Source organism: Balaenoptera ricei, chromosome 6 (genome assembly GCF_028023285.1).
Source record: "Balaenoptera ricei isolate mBalRic1 chromosome 6, mBalRic1.hap2, whole genome shotgun sequence".
NCBI lineage: Eukaryota > Metazoa > Chordata > Mammalia > Artiodactyla > Balaenopteridae > Balaenoptera > Balaenoptera ricei.
Window position 1 is genome coordinate 104,555,671 of NC_082644.1, and position 18,643 is coordinate 104,574,313.

The 18,643-nt window shown below is 37.7% G+C and overlaps 1 pseudogene; it reads left to right on the plus strand.

Annotated features, from left to right (window-relative positions):
* The first annotated feature begins 13,070 nt into the window (after nucleotides 1-13,070).
* LOC132367948 (acyl carrier protein, mitochondrial-like) lies at nucleotides 13,071-13,547 on the plus strand (annotated as a pseudogene).
* Nucleotides 13,548-18,643: the final 5,096 nt, after the last annotated feature.

Genomic DNA, 18,643 nt, shown 5'->3' on the forward strand with positions numbered 1-18,643 from the left:
TGTACCTATTTCAGAGGGTCCTTGTGAAGAGGAAATGGATGGCATCTATAACATGCTTGGCACATGTTATGTTCAGTACAGCTCCATTAAATCACATTTAAGGACAGACTCGATGCCCAAATGGAAAAGTTCTGGCATTTGGAAGGGATTTCCAACATGGAGCAGGTCTTGTTTGAAAATGGTGCATGTGTGCAGTAGTCACTCATTAGGAGGAGAAACAGGAGGCAGCTTTTCCACTCCTGGGTTATCTATCTGCACTCTGTGAGGAGAGCCATAACATGTCTGATAGACTAGCTCTCGCTCTTCACATCCCAGCCAGCATAGCCCAGGAGACAGAAATAGCATTCATCGAAAGCCGCAATTACCTCATTTCACTGGCCTGTTTGTGCGAGATGTGCCTTGCCTCACAGTGACTGCACGGGGCCAAAAGTCCAGCAAACAGAGCCACTGCTTGTCCAAGAAATGGCCCTGCAAACAGGAGAGGACAGCATGTTCCCTGAGTAGATTGGGACCCTTGGCTGTTTTGCGGGTGTTTTTGTTTTTCAAGCCAGAAACAGTGTCTGAAAACTCTTGGGGATTTCCCAAGCCCCATTCGTCAGATGGCCAGGCTTCCTCTGACATCATCTCTGAGTGATGCGGTGCAGCGAGAGGGTCACACACGAGGCAATCCCAGGGCAACCTTAGCACGATTGCGGGAAACGAGAGAGTTAGTGCCAAGGTGGTCAGAAAAACAAGGCGGACTTTCTGAAACAGTGCGTGGCACATGGTGGGCATTCAAGGAGTCCTTCTTGAATGAAACATGGAGGGATTAAATAAGTCACTTCCAGATTGTGCATCTAGTATATGGTAGAGATGAGATTTCAACTAGGGTGACCAACTGTCATGGTTTACCTGGGACTAAGGGCTTTCTCTGGATATGTGACTTTGGATGCTAAAATCAGGAAAGTCTGGGGCAAATTGGAATGACTTTGTCACATTAATTTCAACCCAGGTTTGTCTGACTCCGAAACTCATGCCTTTAAACATAAAAAAAAAAAAAAAACCTGTCCTCAAGGAGACTTAAGTTTAATAGGGGATTAAACATGGGAACAGACAACTGTAATATACATTGAAAGGGCTTACTTGCTCGAGAGAAGGATTAGCAGCTTAGTCAAGCACCATTCATCAACACCCATGACTCCTCCTTTCTAAGAGCAGTCCAGTTTTGTTCAGGAAATCCTTCTACTAAACATGTGCTTCAATGAGCCAGTCCCGGAAACTGCACTTCCCTTGCCAGTGAATGGTTTAGGAATGAGCATGTGACATAATGTTGGCCAGTGAAACATGAGAAAAAGTCTGATGGTCAGATTCTTGGAAAGGTTCCCTTGTTCTTAAAAAGAAACCAACATCAACAAAAGCTCTTTTCACCCGCTGGACATGTTTATGTCTGTAAGTGACAGAACTGTGGTGGCTGTTTTAGATTTACCAAGGGAACTAGAGCTAGGATGGAAGATGGGGAAGGTGGAAAGGGCCTGTGTCTTTTACAATATTGTTGAGCTATTCAATGAACTGACCTGCAGCTGTCCTAACTCAGGATTGAGGTGCATTGCCTTTATGAGTGAAACTATTTGAGACAAGGCATTCTGTTCTGCAGTCGACAATATTCTATTTTTTTTTCAATTGTTTATTGCTTTAAAGAAATTATCATCCATCATTAAACACACAAATCCCTCTGTGCCCTGCCCTACAGCACCTTACATGGAGTTGCCCATTTGAAAAGTAACTCAAATGCAAAATAATGCTTGTGGTTCAAGAGTCTGGTATTTTGGTTTTTCCCTTTAGGACTAAGGTGAATATGTATTACAGCTTGTTCAGGATAGTGCTGGTTTATACCTGTGCAGTCGACAACATTCTAAAAAGATACAGTATCCAAAATGTGACATGCCATGAGAGGAAGGAGAGATGCTCTCCAGTTGATGGCACAAGGGAAGGCTTTATGAAGGATACAACACTTGAATTATGCTGTGGGGGAAGGATATTCTTTCAATAGACAAAATCAGGCATAGGAAATAACACTATTAAAACTAGAGAGGATGTGTAATCTGGGAATAGCTGGAGAAAAGCAAGGAGTCTAATTTGGCTAAAGCAAAGGTTTATAGAAGTGATTAATGGAACAGAAGCAGGAAATGTCCTCAGGAAGTAAAGCATAGAAGACTTCTAATTCCAGGCTAAGTAAACTAGATTTTCCCCATAGATGATGGAGAGTCACTGAAAATGGGTGGCTAGACCCAAATTACTGTTGACTGCCTAGACTTCTCCTTCATTTAGATTCACTGAATATTTAGAGCCATAATTCTCAACTTTAGAAGCATGCTAGAATCACCCAAAGGCCAATTAATCACCTCTTTCTCTCCCTATATGCCACATATAAGGGATGTGAGCAGACTGTATTGCTCTGGGGAGAGAGGCGTGGATGTCTTTTACTTTCTATTAAGCTCCTTGGTAATTCTGAAGTGCAATCATGTTTGAGAACCATTGACTTGGCCATCTATTATTCTGTATATTTTCAGTGTACTAATATGAGAAGTCTACTAGAAAGTCAAGCTGTAAGGAATACTGGAGATTTTCTAAGTAAACACCTTTCATTTTTGGCTAATCACTCTCCTGCCTACCTCTAAAATAAAGGCATTATAAATGCTTAAGGGCCTTGAAAATGTACCATTACCACCACCACTATTATCATTTTAATTGGGATTAAAAGGAAATACATAGCAGTTAAATGATTTGTCCAAAGCCAACCTGCATTATTAGTATCAGATCTGGGACTGGAAACAAGTTTTCAAAATTATCTAGCATACTTTCCACTAAACTGAGTTGTTTCAGTAATGTATATTTCCCCAAAAGTTTTTTAATTACTCTTTGTGTAGAAAACATGTGTTATATTTCTTTGTATCCTCCCAGCTACATCCTCCTCGGACTGTAACCTTCCTGAGTAACTGCCTCTTATATAATTGATTAAATACCAACTTATCCGGTGATTCCAAAGCAGTAGTGGGCATCAGAATTACCCGGAGGGCTTGTTAAAACAGATTTCTGGCCTTCACCCTCAGCATTTTTGATTCAATAGGTCTGAACTGATTCATATTCATAGAATATTCTCAGGTGAGGTCTATGCTCCTAGTCCAGAGATAATACTTTGGGAATCACTACACTTGTCCAAATCCAGAGGCGGATTTTTTGTCTAAAGTTTATTTTTTAGTCAAATAAAGCTGGTCTGGATTCCAGATCTGGCACTCTCTATCTGTGTGACTTTGAGCAAACTGTCTCCTCTATTTAAGTCTCAGTTTTCAGATCTATAAAATGGAGCTGTTAATAAATACCTAGGAAGTATTATCATACAGTGGTTAGCATACAGAAAGGACTCACTAACTGTCCGTTTACTAGCTCCTTTTCCCTCTATTGACTTTCTGTTGACAATCCACCTTTTCCAGGAAGAGAAATGCTGCCTGGCCCCAGTGGTAGATTCATGACTCCTCTTGTAGCTGGCTCTCCTTCAGTGAGCTTGAGTTTCTTCCACCAATTGCTAACACACATATGGAGCCTATTTCTAGGAAATGTTATACAAATCATTTCAAAGGGGGAAAATGTGATAGGCAAATTATGTCAATATTATCCTCAAAGCAGTATTTTGGAGATAAAACCTATCCCATATGTTCTGTTTCACTTACTTTGGAATTTTTAACAGTTTAACCATAGCAGCTGCTCCTGATCACTAATTGCCTGCAACATTAAACAATGGATGCGTATCAGTTCCCAGACTTTTCCTTCTGTGTCAACCTCAGAGCTTCCAGATATTTACAGATTTCTCCAGGTCGTTTCATTCCTCTTGTGCTGAACTCTGTCAGCCTATGACTGAGCAAAAGATGGTATGGGATGGATCCAGGCGACCTTTGGCATGAGCCTTGGTGAAACCAGAGCAGTAACAGATGGGGTTCCAGACCCGGAGACAATCTGGCTCCACACAATCTTTCCATGACTCAAAGGACCTTGACTAAATTTCCGTCACCACTCCCGGTTGATGGGTGATTTTCCATGTAAATTTTCTGGGAACTTCTTCATCAGAAACTATGTATAGCCATGTATCTTATTGTCCACGCAAGGAACTTGAAATTTGCTGCTTATTCTTTTTTTTTTTTTTAATCTACTATTTCAAGTCAGTTTCCAAGTCCTATCAGTGCTTCCACCTAAGCTCTTGATTCTCTCTGTTCTCTCAGTCTCCACTGCTCTTACATAAGCCACCATCTTTTTAAGCTAAGGTCACTATAATATCATCCCAACCAATATTTCCTGACTTCCATTGAACCCCATTCCACCTATGCCTTATCACAGCTGGAATGATCTTTCTAAGACACAAATTGTATCATGGCATTCCCTTGAATCCCTTTCCAGTGACTTCCAACTAGACTCAGAAACTGAGTCCAATCTCATCATCCTGGTTGACTCTAAATCTGCACTGTTCAATACGGTAGCCTCTAGCCACATGTGGCTCTTTAATTTACATTTAAATTAATTACTATCTCATAAAGTTGAAAATGAAGTTCCGCAGTCACACTAGCCACATTTCAAGTGCTCAATAACCATATGTAGCTAGGAGCCACTATTTTGGACAATGAAGATACAGACTATTTCCATCATCACGAAACTTTCTATTGGAAAGCGCTGCTCTAAATATTGAAAACTGGTTAACATTACTTACCTTATTGTAATGCTATACATGGCCATCATATTGGGCAATGGTGCCTGCGAACACTGATGAAGGGAATGTAAACTGATGTGAGCATTCTACAGTGCCACAGTTCTTAATGAAATTAAGAATGCTTATAAGCTCCAGAGAACTATCACACAGCTCTCAAAGGGAATACACTCAAGGTTGTTTGTCACAGCATTATTTGGGCTAGCAGTTTATGGAAGACAACCTAAGAGTTCATGACTAGGATGACTAAAATATGGAAGACGCATATTGCAGAATACTGTGAAGCAGCCAGAAGCAAATGACTAGATACACACATACTTATCTTTAAAACATATTGTTATATTCTTACTGTGGAATATGAGTTAGCAGTAAAATAATTTTAAAAGTACTAATATATGCCAAAACTTGGATGGATCTCACAGATATTAAGTTGAATAAAAAAAGTCAGACATAAGAGAGTGCATACTTTATGATCCCATGTTTATGAAGTTCATTGAACATGCAAAATAATTTTTGGTGATAGAAATCAGAACAGTGGTTGCATCTAACTGGGGATTTACTGTAAAGGGACAGAAGGAAACTTTCTGGGGAGATGGAAATGTTCTATGTTTTGATCAGCGTGTCCATTACATGGAAATATACATTTGTCACACTTATTTAACTATATGCTTAAGATCTGTGTGTTTTACCGTATGTAAACAGACCCCAATAAAACTAGTTATTTTTAAAAAATACATAGTTTTAAAGGCAAAAAGATTAGTTTCAGATGAGATATACAGCCATGTATATATGCATTCAAAACCACAGTATTTTATAAAGTTACTCATAAACAAAAGGATACATAACAAAAACTTTGAATCAGTATTTTTGCTGAGGATCAGGGGACATAAATGCTAGTAGGAATTAGGGATGAAAGAGATATAAATTAGGATAAAGTAAACGAGTGAGGGTCCTTAAATGGACTAGAGGTGATTGAGCCATGACTGGGGAGTGTGATCAAGTCAACTCAACTTTCTGTACCAGAAACCATAAGACCTTCACTGGGAGAGAGCTCCTCTCTTTTTTTTTCCAGGGGTGGCTGAACTAGGATCGTGTAATACTTGTGTGAGGTGGAGTCTAGAGGAAAGAAAGGGGTTGAGGTAGATAGGAGGGATGGAGATACTGCGGGAGGGGAAGATGGAGATGGGCAGAGAGAAGGGGAAGAAATGGAACATCTAGACATTTGAATCTTCAGAGTTTCTGAGACAGCTCCATCTCTGGAATTTTCAGGAATATAAACACATATATTTCCTTATTTCCCCCCCTTAAACTAGTTTGAGTGGGTTTCTCTCATTTGCTTTCAAAAATGTACTAATATCCTAAAGTAGTTTAATATTTTAAAGAATCTGTGTTAAGCCCTATTTTAGCATTTTAAAAACTTTTTATCATGGAAATAGTCAAATATATACACAAATTGAAAGATTAGTATAAGGAATTCTCAGCTTTAACAAGTTTTAGAATATTGCTAATATACTATATATCTCACACAAAAATACTTATGTATTTCTAAAGAACTGTTTTTAAAAATATAACCATGGGGCTTCCCTGGTGGCGCAGTGGTTGAGAGTCTGCCTGCCAATGCAGGGGACGCGGGTTCGAGCCCTGGTCTGGGAAGATCCTACATGCCGCGGAGCAACTGGGCCCGTGAGCCACAATTACTGAGCCTGCGCGTCTGGAGCCTGTGCTCCGCAACAAGAGAGGCCGCGATAGTGAGAGGCCCGCGCACCGCGATGAAGAGTGGCCCCCGCTTGCCACAACTAGAGAAAGCCCTCGCACAGAAACGAAGACCCAACAAAGCCACACATACATACATACATACATAAATTAAAAGAATGTAAGCAGACAAGAATAGCATTAAAAAATATATATATATATATAAAACCATGATACTAAGATTATACCAATTTCTCCCTTAACATTACCAAATACACAATGTTCAAATTTCCGATTGCTTAATAAATGTCATTTTACCATATTTTTTCAAAGCAAGATCCAAACAATACCTAAAACAATTGCTATTAATGTTTCTTGAATTTATTTTAATTTACAGTTTCCCCATCCCTCTGTGTATATGTGTGTGCACATACATGTGAGCCTGTGTATAACTTATTTGTTGAAGAAACTCACACTTTGCTCCCACAGAATTTTCCTTATTCTGGATTTTTAGACTGCACTCTTGCTTCATATCTTACTCTGGTCCTGTATTTTCTAAGAACTAATAAGGTTTACTTTAATTCTTAGGCAAGAATACTTTATGGAGGTATTCTATAGTTTCTGTTGCATCACATCAGAAGAAAATTAATGTCTGATAATGTCTCTTCCAGTGGTGTTAAGAGTGATCAGTACATTCAGGTGTTTTCAGCTGGATCCATCTATTTTAAACTTCTTTATCAGCTTTTTACCTAAGGTTTGAGAATCCATTGATGATCGTTCATCATTTCATTAAAGGTGCTAAAATGTTGATATTTTTTTACTCCTGTGTTTAATAGCTATAAATGGTCTATAAAGAAAGCTTTTCTTTTCACATTATTTGGATACGTGAGGTACAGTTCTTATAGGAAAGATACGTTAATACTTGATTCTTTCCCCATGTTTAACAGTTTCCAGAGTAAGCTGACACTTATAAAGGCAAAAAATGAGAGTTTGGGATTTTTGTTTAAAAATATCTTTATGAGCTCATGGATTATAAAATATTTTATATGTTTAAATCTATTTCATTTATTATTCTCTTTGTGGCCCAAATGTTCTATTTTTGGCCAATGGCAGCTCATGAGTCCTTCTTTTTTTTATAACTTTTTTTTTTTTTAATTTATTTATGGCTGTGTTGGGTCTTCGTTTCAGTGTGAGGGCTTTCTCTAGTTGCGGCAAGCGGAGACCACTCTTCATCGCGGTGCGCGGGCCTCTCGTTATCGCGGCCTCTCTTGTTGCGGAGCACAGGCTCCAGATGCGCAGGCTCAGCAATTGTGGCTCACGGGCCCAGCCGCTCCGCAGCATGTGGGATCCTCCCAGACCAGGGCTCGAACCCATGTCCCCTGCATTGGCAGGCAGACTCCCAACCACTGCGCCACCAGGGAAGCCCTCATGAGTCCTTTTGATCCAATGTCATTCATTGATATACCTACTTTTTTTTTTTAAATTAGAGTATAATTGCTTTACAATGTTGTGTTAGTTTCTGCTGTACAATGAAGTGAATCAGCTCTATGTATACCTCTATCCCCTCCCTCTTGGACCTCCCTCCCACCCACCCCCATCCTACCCATCTAGTGTGATAAGATGTCCCAGGCTCCTCTTATGTTCCTGACCCGAGACCTGGAAGGAATTAATTATTTCTCCAAGGTACCCTTTTTCTTTTTTTGTTGGGAAATGGCATTTTGAAACAACACCATCTGGGAACTAACAGTGATCGTCACTGCTAGTCATTATGGATTGGACATTGCTTCTCAGTATTTTCAGTGGACAGAGCTAGGCAATATATATATTTTTAAGAGAAAATATTTTTCTATTTCCAACCACATGTAGACAATTTGTGGTTTGGTTAACATCTTCATTTTAAATTTTTATCTCATCTGCTGAAAAAATTTTGATTTTTAAATACTTATTTGCTTTATCCAACTATAAGATAATAGTATTGGAATAAGGAGGCCAATATTATTACTATCAATATCATTGTTGCAAGCAAGGTTGTTTTGGCAGTTCATGTTGTCCTTGGTATATGTTACCACATTATCCTATTTATAGTCAATTAAAATGAGTCTTCCATACGTAGCTAAGTCACTGACTTAACACACAGATCCATTTGTTACATTTTACTTTTTGATGGATTGTTATTTGATTTTTATGGATTGCCATTTTTATTTCTGATTTTTTAAAAAAATATTTAAAACATTTACATGGCTCCAAAGTCCTGTTTAGAAAATGATATATTCAGACAAAGTTAGATTTTATTTTAACCTTTACCTGTCTCCCTCTTCCTCCCTATAGATAACTGCTTTAATTTGCTTATTTTTGCTTATTCTTCTATTTTTATGTATGTGCATATGTGGATCTTAGATAAGAAGTAACATGTGCTATACATGCTGTTCTGCACCTTGTTAAGCCTTATTTCAGAAGTGAAGAATCCTTCCTTTGAGACATTCTATTTTCCTGCACCTACCTCAATTATTTAAGTAAAAGTAGGGGTTTGTGTAGAGCAAGTTTTCTTAACAAAAGGCACACTTATATTTTGTAACCAATGTGAAAAGGACTTGAAAAGTTAAGAAGTTCCTTTGAAGGCTAAGGTCTAGGACTATTAAGATTCACAGCAGAGTTTCTTTCCTCTCTGGAGTTGAACAGATTTTCGATGAAGAAAGTGTAGGCTTTGCTAATGGAGATGGCCTTGTGTATATACCGAACTGGGTTTGTGGACATTAAAAGCTACTTGACATGCACCGATCTTTTACTGGTAAGAATTTGGGAATAGCAATTTCTTTCCTGCTTCTTTGATCTCCTCCCAAATCCCGTGGTGGTACATTATGGCTGCAGAGAACTGTAAATGTTAGCAAGCAGCAATTTGAAAGCCCTAAAAAATGTAGTTGCAGAGGCAATTCAAACATCAGGTATCCTTCTCATCATCCGGACTCTGGTTTTAGAGCTATTGAGGGAATTCTGTCAAATCTCAAACTGCATTGGATCGCTGATCTGGTATGAATACTCAGGTTACTCTGAATAGCTGCATTTTCAATGCATGAAAGCAGCTGTTACTTCTTTCTGTCCTTTCCTTAAAACAAAAACCAATAAACATACATATACGTACATATATATGTGTGTATATATACATACATATATATGTATATATACACACATACACACACACATACATATATTTCACTGAAAAGGCATTTCTTTCTGAGGACAAATATAGCAGTTTTGAATAAGGAGGTTGAAATATCTACCCAGTCTAGATGTATGTCTGATCCTTAATGTTCTCTCACTGAGGTCTCTCCATACCCATTTGCACTTTGGGAATCATATTCAGTAAGTGTGCTTGGGTAGTTAATGACAAAGAAAGACATTGTACACTTCCTACTACAATCACTGTGAAGAGACTGAAGGTTAGTAAAAAGGGCAAAGGTACAGACTGAAAATCCTATGCTCTTTTTCTCTTTCCTATAAATTGTAGTATAGAAGATAAATGCATAGTTTATTTTTAGCTGTACAAAATAAATTTTATTTTACTAATATTGTTCACATTCAAACATGCACATACATTGTATGTTAATTATCTCTAATTCTGTCGATGCTATTTATTGGGGTTTCCCATCTTCCAGCATTCTGAATTATCAAAAAATGATCTGTGTCTACAAAAATGGAAGCTACTTGCCTCTAGGAGACTGAAGAATGGGGAAGAGGGTGGTGGGGAGGATTCACCTTTCCTTAAAGATCTTTGTCACTAACACTTAAGGACCTTTTTGACCTCAAAACCTTTCAGTATCAGTCACCACCCTTCTGAGGTAAATAAAAGAGAAATTGATGTCAAAACAAATGGCTGTCTCCATAAATTCTAACCAAGTCAGTAATAACTCCAGAAGAGAATGAGCTGCTGCTTGCTGTGTCCTCTGAGATTTTAAAACTGTCTGGCTGAGTATTTAAGCAGAATAACACCTTTTCTAATCTGACCTGCCCACACTCGACTCCTACTGCATCCCTGCCTACCTTCCCCAAACCTTCCTTCTCCAGAATTAATGGAGACACGATCGGGAGAAACAGCTGAACTAGGAGCTGCATGAAATTCTTGTTCATCTAGCAGCATGCTGTGCGACCTGAGGCCAGCTTTTTTCCTCTCTGCACCTCAGTTCCTCTCACCATAAAATGAGAGGCTTGGAATAATGATCTCCATGGCTCCTTTCAACTCTGACATTTGGGGGAATCTACAAAAATGCTCCAAGATATTAGAAGAGTTCCATTTAAACACCTGGCCACTTTAGAAGGGCTTTGCATATATATTGTATTTCACTTGCTAAATCGCCAAATAAACCTGATGTGAGTGATCCCCAAGAGGACACGAGACCAAATTGCAAATGTCTGTTTGTGATGATGGAGGTCTTGTAATCTGAGCATTGATCCTAGAAAGCCTTTGGGTGCTTCTCAGAGTAACGTAAGATTATAAAGTGATGTATTACCCATGAGAAATCCTTTCCCATTTACATTTCATTTTCCTCTGTGGTATTTAACTTATTTTTTTATTATGTACCACCATCATAAATATTTATACTGCAATGTATGATTGGTCAATAAAGAAAAATCAATACTGGGTTTTTGCTGCCCAGGAAAGAGATTGTTCTTTACCTGATTCTAATCAAGACTCTCAAAAAAAAAAAAAAAAAAAAATCACAGGTGGGAAGGTGGAATAGGGACTCAACTGGGAAAAGGAAAACATGTATTATTTATTTTATATTTTTAAATTATATATATTTTACACTTACACACACTCACACTGATACCCAAAGGCTTTTTGTTTAAAACTGTCTTGTTAGCAACCTTCAATTCAGTCTAACTGCCTTCCTATAGTGCCTATGAATTACAGAAAATGATGAACTTTAACACAGAAAGCCATCACAGTTACTCCATTGTGGTTGTATCTGCCGTTATATATAAGGGAGATGAACTTGGAAGTAAGAAAAAAAAGTTTGCTCATCACTTCCATAAACCGTATTTACCAAGTACCGACTCTATGCCAGGTAATATTTTAATGCTTGTGTTCCAGCCGAAAGGATCATGCTCTTACTTTATAATAAAGGGGGTAGACAAACAAAGGGGATAAGTCCAGTTAGGCGATTAAAACAAGCTTAGGTGATAGAGAGTCACTGAATGTCTGTTTAGATTGGTTACAGAAATTCTTGAGAAGTAACTGTAGAAGCTACAATCAGATCATCAATAAAATTACAACAATCCAATTGAGGAAGTCAGACGCACAAACAAGTAATTGTAATATAAGGCAAGAAGTGGCCAGTGCTCCAAAAACTCTTGCTATACTCAGTGGGTGGTTTAGGACCAGCAACACCAGTATCATCTGGGAGCTTGATAGCAATGGAGGATCAGAGATCCCACCCTAGATCTGCTGCATTCTAACACATTTTCCAGGTAATTCAAAGGCACATGAACATTAGAGCAACACTGTTCTTAACAAAACAGAATTCAGAGGAAAAAGAAATCATATCCACCTTGCAGATGGAAGGGTTCCTGGAGGAAGAATTATAAAGGCAACCTAAGAAAATGGATAAGATGCAAGTCATTCTTTGTTAATCATTTCTTCTCCATGTTATTTAGAGGGATTCACAACTAGACCATACAATGAGAGCCATCATGCTAAAATTAACAACAGCATCAAAGAGAATAACATACTTAGGAATAAATTTAATCAAGGAGGTGAAAGATAAGTACACTGAAAACTATAAACACTGAGGAAAGAAATTGAAGAAGTCACAGATAAATGGAAAGATATCCCACTTTCATGTATTGGAAGAATTAATATTGTTAAAAAATTTATACTACCCAAAGCGATATAAAGATTCAATGTGATTACTATCATAATTCCAATTGCATCTTTCACAGAAATAAAAAAAAATTCTAAAATTTATATAGAACCATAGAAGTTTCCAAATAGCCAAATTAATCTTGTGAAAGAAGAACAGAGTTGGAAGCATCACACTTCCTGATTTCAAATTACATTACTAAGTTACAGTAATTGAAATAGTATGGTACTGTCATAAAAACAGACACATAGACCAATGGAACAGAATCAAGAGCCCAGAAATAAACCTGTGCATATACAGTCAACTAATTTTCAACAAAGGTACCAAAAGTATAAAATGACAAAAGGATAGCCTTCAATAAATAGTGCTGAGCAAAGTGTGTACACATGTGCAGAAGAATGAAATCGGCCCCTTACCTTACACCATGAGCAAAAACCAACTCAAAATGGATTAAAGACAAATATAAGACCTGGAATCATAAAACTTCTAGAAGAAAACATAGGGTAAAAGCTCCTTGATACTGGTCTTGGCAATGATTTTTTGGATATGACATCAAATGCTTACATAACAAAAGGAAAAATAAACAAATGGGACTCTATCAAACTAAAAAGGTTCTGCACAGAAAAGGAAAAAAATCAATAAATGAAAAGGCAATGATGATTGGGAGAAAATATTTGCAAACCATATATCTGAAAAGGGATTAATATTCAAAATATATAAGAAACTCATGCAACTCAATAGCAAAAAACAACCCAATTAAAAAGTGGGCATCCTGGGTCGGCATAGCCATGGCAGCTCGTGTCCTCCGCGCCTGTGTCCGCCGACTGCCTGCGGCCTTCACGCCACTGCCCAGGCTCCCCACGCTGGCCACGGCCCAGCCACTCAGCACTACCCTTTTCCCCGCGGGGCCCAGAGGAGGCCTGGGGCTCTGCAGTCGGCCTCGCTGCTCGTGCAGTTTCCAGGTGGAGTTACATAGCTGTGCCCCCAGTATAGTAACACACTCCTTTGACATTAGAGGGAATCAAGGACCCTGTCCTTTACGTCTTGAAACTCTATGACAAGATTGACCCAGAAAGGCTCTCAGTAAATTCCCATTTTATGAAAGACCTGGGCTTAGACAGTTTGGACCAAGTGGAGATTATGATGGTCATGGAAGATAAATTTGGGTTTGAAATTCCTGATGTAGATGCAGAGAAGTTAATGTGCCCACAAGAAATTGTAGATTACATTGCAGATAAGAAGGATGTATATGAATAAAATATCAGACCCCCCCCCTTTTTTTTAACATCTTTATTGGAGTATAACTGCTTTACAATGGTGTGTTAATTTCTGCTTTATAACAGAGTGAATCAGCTATACATATACATATATCCCCATATCTCCTCCCTCTTGTGTCTCCCTCCCACCCTCCCTATCCCACCCCTCTAGGTGGTCACAAAGCACTGAGCTGATCTCCCTGTGCTATGCGGCTGCTTCCCACCAGCTATCTATTTTACATTTGGTAGTATATATATGTCCATGCCACTCTCTCACTTAATCCCAGTTTACCCTTCCCTCTCCCCGTGTCCTCAAGTCCATTCTCTATGTCTGCATCTTTATTCCTATCCTGCCCCTAGGTTCTTCAGAACCATTTTTTAAATTTTTTAAAAATTCCATATATATGTGTTAGCATATGGTATTTGTTTTTCTCTTTCTGACTTACTTCACTCTGTATGACAGACTCTAGGTCCATCCACCTCACTACAAATAACTCAATTTCGTTTCCTTTTATGGCTGAGTAATATTCCATTGTATATATGTGCCACATCTTCTTTATCCGTTCATCTGTCGAAGGACACTTAGGTTGCTTCCATGTCCTGGTTGTTGTAAACAGAGCTGCAATGAACATCGTGGTACATGACTTTTTTTGAATTATGGTTTTCTCAGGGTATATGCCCAGTAGTGAGATTGCTGGGTCATATGGTAGTTCTATTTTTAGTTTTTTAAGGAACCTCCATACTGTTCTCCATAGTGGCTGTATCAATTTACATTCCCACCAACAGTGCAAGAGGGTTCCCTTTTCTCCACACCCTCTCCAGCATTTATTGTTTGTAGATTTTTTGATGATGGCCATTCTGACTGGTGTGAGGTGATACCTCATTGTAGTTTTGATTTACATTTCTCTAATGATAAGTAATGTTGAGCATCCTTTCATATGTTTGTTGGCAATCTGTATATCTTCTTTGGAGAAATGTCTATTTAGGTCTTCTGCCCATTTTTGGATTGGGTTGTTTGTTTCTTTGATATTGAGCTGCATGAGCTGCTTGTAAATTTTGGAGATTAATCCTTTGTCAGATGCTTCATTTGCAAATATTTTCTCCCATTCTGAGGGTTGTCTTTTCATCTTGTTTATGGTTTCCTTTGCTGTGCAAAAGGTTTTGAGTTTTATTAGGTCCCATTTGTTTATTTTTATTTCCATATCTCTAGGAGGTGGGTCAAGAAGGATCTTGCTGTGATTTATGTCATAGAGTGTTCTGCCTATGCTTTCCCCTAAGAGTTTTATAGTGTCTGGCCTTACATTTAGGTCATTAATCCATTTTCAATTTATTTTTGTGCCTGGTGTTAGGGAGTGTTCTAATTTCATTCTTTTACATGTAGCTGTCCAGTCTTCCCAGCACGACTTATTGAAGAGGCTGTCTTTTCTCCATTGCATATTTTGCCTCCTTTATCAAAGATAAGGTGACCATATGTGTGTAGGTTTATCCCTGGGCTGTCTATCCTGTTCCATTGATCTATATTTCTGTTTTTGTGCCAGTACCATACTGTCTTGATTCCTGTAGCTTTGTAGTATAGTCTGAAGTCAGGGCGCCTGATTCCCCCAGCTCCGTTTTTCTTTCTCAAGATTGCGTTGACTATTCAGGGTCTTTTGTGTTTCCATACAAATTGTGAAATTTTTTGTTATAGTTCTATGAAGAATACCATTGGTAGTTTGATAGGATTGCACTGAATCTGTAGATTGCTTTGGGTAGTACAGTCATTTTCACAATGTTGATTCTTCCAATCCAAGAACATGGTATATCTCTGTTTGTATCATCTTTAATTTCTTTCATCAGTGTATTACAGTTTTCTGCATACAGGTCTTTTGTCTCCTTAGGTAGGTTTATTCCTAGGTATATTATTCTTTTTGTTGCAATGGTAAATGGGAGTGTTTCCTTAATTTCTCTTTCAGATTTGTATCTGTTTGTATCATCTTTAATTTCTGTTCATATCATCTTTTGTATCATCTTTAATTTCTTTTGTATCTGTTTGTATCATCTTTAATTTCTTTCATCAGTGTCTTACAGTTTTCTGCATACAGGTCTTTTGTCTCCTTAGTTAGGTTTATTCCTAGGTATATTACTCTTTTTGTTGAAATGGTAAATGGGAGTATTTCCTTAATTTCTCTTTCAGATTTTTCATCATTAGTGTATAGGAATGCAAGAGATTTCTATGCATTAATTTTGTATCCTGCTACTTTACCAAATTCATTGATTAGCTCTTGTAGTTTTCTGGTAGCATCTTTAGGATTCTCTCTGTATAGTATCATGTCATCTGCAAACAGTGATAGCTTTACTTCTTCTTTTCTGATTTGGATTCCTTTTATTTCTTTTTCTTCTCTGATTGCTGTGGCTAAAATTTCCAAAACTATGTTGAATAACAGTGGCAAGAGTGGACAATCTTGTCTTGTTCCTGATCTCAGAGTAAATGCTTTCAGTTTTTCACCGTCGAGAATGATATTGGCTGTGGGTTTCATACCCCTTTTCTTCACTGAGAGAAGACTCAGAAGATGCTGGTGAGTGTCTGGAAGTGAGAATGCATTTCTGCATCATTGCTGACTTTGATGGAGTAATTCTGTTTAGACTTGTACTTAAATCGTCTTAAGTGTTTTTGCCCTTTGAAAATAAATCTATAAAACCAAACAAACAAAAAAAAGGGGGCAAAGTACTTGAATAGATATTTTTCCAAGGAATACATACAAATGGCCGATAGGTATATGAAAAGATGCTCACTAACCATCAGGGAAATGCAAATCAAAATGACAATGAGATACCTGTTAGGCTGATTATTATCAAAGAGACAAAGGATAACAAGTGTTCGTGAGGATGTGGGGAAAAGGGAACTCTTGTACACTGTTGGTAGGAATATAAATTGGTACAACCATTATGGGAAAAGTATAGGGGTTCCTCAAAAACTTAAAAATAGAACTACTGTATGATCCAGCAATCCCACTTCTGGGTATATATCCAAAGGAAATAAAATCACTATATTGAAGAGATATCTGCACTTCCATTTTAACTGTAGCATTATTCACAGTAGCCAAGATATGGAAACAATCTAAGTGTACCTTCACAGATGAATGGATAAAGAAAATGTAATATTTGTATCTGGCTAGCTAGCTAGCTAGAATAGGATATTATTCAGGCTGTAAAAAGAAGGAAATCCTGCGATTTGTGACAACATAGATGAATCTGGAGGACATTATGCTAACTGAAATAAGCCAGACAAAGAAAGAAAAAACTGTATGATCTCACTTATACGTAGAACATAAAAAGTCAAATACATAGAAGCAGAGAGTAGAACGGTGGTTACCAACGGCAGAGAGTTGGGGGAAATGGGGAGATATTGGTCAAAGAGTACAAATTGGCAGCTGTGTAGGATGAATAAGTATAAATATTTAATATACAGCATGATGACTATAGATAATAATAAACTTAATATTGGAGATTTTCTAAGAGAGTGTATTTCAGATGCTCTATGCATAAAAAAGGGGGAAAAGGGGTAACTAAGTGGGGAGATATGTTAATTAGCTTGACTCTAGTAAGCATTTCACTATGCATATATATGTCAAACCATTATGTACACCTTAAATATATACAATTGTTACTTGTAAACTCCCTCAAAAAGAAAGTATATATTGGGAATGTTTGGTCTTTCTATACCTGGGGATGGAAATATAAACCCCGAGTATAAAAGTTTTGATGTGTAACAAGAATTTGGTGATATCCTCAGCTCTGGAAGTACCTTATCTGTATTGAGAATGGTCCCTAAAATCTGTCTCATTAGGGCAAAGCCATCTTGAGACATGCTTCATTAGCTACTGCACTATGGGACCCTTTTGTAAACTTGGTTAAAAAAACTTGACATTTTATTAGGAAAAAAGGGACAACTTATGTGTCTCACCAACACATTTAGGTATTCTGGAAGGATCACAAATTAAAATGGTGTGGTCTGTGTGTGGTGACTTCTGGATGTGTGATCCTGGAAGAATGCAACTAAATGGACCATTCATCATATTCTACCTTATGTCAAATCAGAAGATTTTCAGCACAAATACAAATTGACACATATGTGTGTTTGTGTGTGTGTGCATATGCACTGTGATGCAGAAGAAAGAACATAGCCTTGCAAATCAGATAAATCTGATTCCAATCATTTTACTTCTCTAAGCTTCAGCATTCTCCACAAAATGGGATTAATAAAAACTACCTCATAAGGTTGTTGGAAGAATTAAATGAGATAAGTAGAAGTCACTTAGTCCCATGCCTGGCACAGTGTATGTGCTCAACACTAGTTACTTTCTGTTTAATAAAAATATTATCTATCCTGTTCTAAGAAAAAACATCTAGACATATTATCTCTACAACTAGGAGACATTACTTGGAATCATCTCACCACAGATTATGAGAAATAAATAAGATTTCTTGATACTGATGTTATTAACATGGAGTGCCAGATAGATATTTTTGGACAAAGGTATGGCATAAATAATAAATATATGAAAGTAATATATTATATGAACAAATCAACATCTCTTGGGCTTTCCTTGTCATTGTGGCACAATTCCATTTGGGAAAGGAACAGAAGAAATAATGCTCTGTCAGCTCCTAGGTTAATTACTAGTCATCATGTTGGCTGTTCTATGAGGAAAACATGTATTGTAATTGTCACATGTTCAGCTCTAACTTTGCTAATAACCCTTTAAGAAGATCTCTGTTAATTATCTAATTTGCCTGGCAAATTAGGCTGATTTAAGAACCCAATATGCCTGCTACAATCTCCCTACAGTTCAAAATTTTCAGAACTTAAGTGAAAATATGATTGGCTTAAGTTTTCCATTATGGTGGTATAATTCTTTGTTAGCTTCTACCCCATCACCCACTCTAATTCCTAAATTACATTTGATGAGGCACCAAGAAAGACAGGACTTTGGAGAGGGCCCCTAGGGGCTACGCTAATTGAATATTACTATCAAAACAAAGCAATCACGAGTCTTGAAGGTATTAAAATCTGGTGCAGAGAAAGTGACAACAGCATAGCCAAGAAGAAGAAAAAAGGACTTTGA